Raw genomic sequence first — 1521 nt, 5'->3', positions numbered from 1 at the left:
TGCCACCTTTTTAGGTGGATAACCGTTCCCATATCTTAGGGAGGTTAAGATACGGCTCTTATGAAGTGGTTAGAGAGATTCTAGGGGCAGTTACTCATTCGAATGAGTGTTATCTGCCAGCTAACCCTCGTAGCCGACTTCTTTGGAGCAGGTCGTGTTGAGTACCGACTTCTTGGGATGAAGACTGGTACTGGGTGAAACTCGACCCTTTGGGTTGGGTTTCTTTGCTTGGATCCTGGGCCTTTATTATTGGGTCAGGGTATGAACAAGTTGTATATTTACTATTGTATATTTTTTTAAAATTAAATTAATTTAATTGAATAATTGAATTAGTTAAAGTTTTTAAACTTTAGAATTAATACCCAATTAAAGTCAGATTTAATCAGACTTGACTCTATTATATTCTATTACCCATCAAATACAAAATCAATAAAATCATGTCTCATCGCGTTAGATCAGATCAATTTTAATTGAGTGATAATCAAATTATCTGTATTTATGATCACCTCTAATTTTGGTCAAAAACCAAAACAAAAAGTATAATTTCAATGAACATTCTATACTAACAAAAGAATAATATTCTAATAAAAAAATATATTATTGTAAAAAAAATTTCAATAACATAGGAATCTTATCAGTAACTACAAATCTATTATATTATGTATTAAGTTGCATAGTCCATAAGTTTTTCATATATTTTTTTAGATACTTACATCATATATCTTGTATGTTGATTATGCCACAAATGTCAGTCAAGTTGCCATTCACTAAGTCATATAAATTGAGTCATTCCATATACGCCTCACTCAATTGAAACTTCGACTTGGACTACAACGTAATAGCAAAATCCCGTTGACTCTACAACCCACAAAGTGCATATTGTCATTGTCAATTTCATCCCAAAAAAAAATATAAGTAGACAATAAAAATATTAAATAATATGAATAATAAATATATTAAATATTTAATTTATTAAATATATGAATAATTATTTTAATATTAGAATTTAAATAAATAATTTGAGAGTGTAGTATATTTTTATTTGATTAGACCAATTTTAAAATTTATTATTCATATTATTTACAAAAATCATTATCTATCTAATAATATCTATCTTCAATTTCTATTCTTAAAATTTTTAATAATAAATCTTAATGGCTCTTCAAATTGCAACATTTCGGTAAAGTGTCTGAAACAAAACGGCTATAAAATTTTGATATGAAAGTAAAAAGAGTAATATATTTTAACATGATAATTTTTAGTATTTTTTAAAATTGTGGGGTACACAAATCAAATCCTCCAATTTGTGTTTAAAAGGTTAAAAAAAATTCAAAATATACAAATCAAAAGGTCTGATTTGTGTTAAAAAAAATTAAAAAACTCAGAATATATAACTCGGACCATGCGAGTTGTTGGATTATAAAATTTTGCTCTCACATGCAATGTGAAGGTGCCGCGAGATATATATATATACTTGTTGAAAAAAGAGGGCTGTGGAACTTGTGGTGGGCCATTGATTAT

Source organism: Arachis ipaensis, chromosome B01 (genome assembly GCF_000816755.2).
Source record: "Arachis ipaensis cultivar K30076 chromosome B01, Araip1.1, whole genome shotgun sequence".
NCBI lineage: Eukaryota > Viridiplantae > Streptophyta > Magnoliopsida > Fabales > Fabaceae > Arachis > Arachis ipaensis.
Note: the sequence above shows the minus strand (reverse complement) of the source record.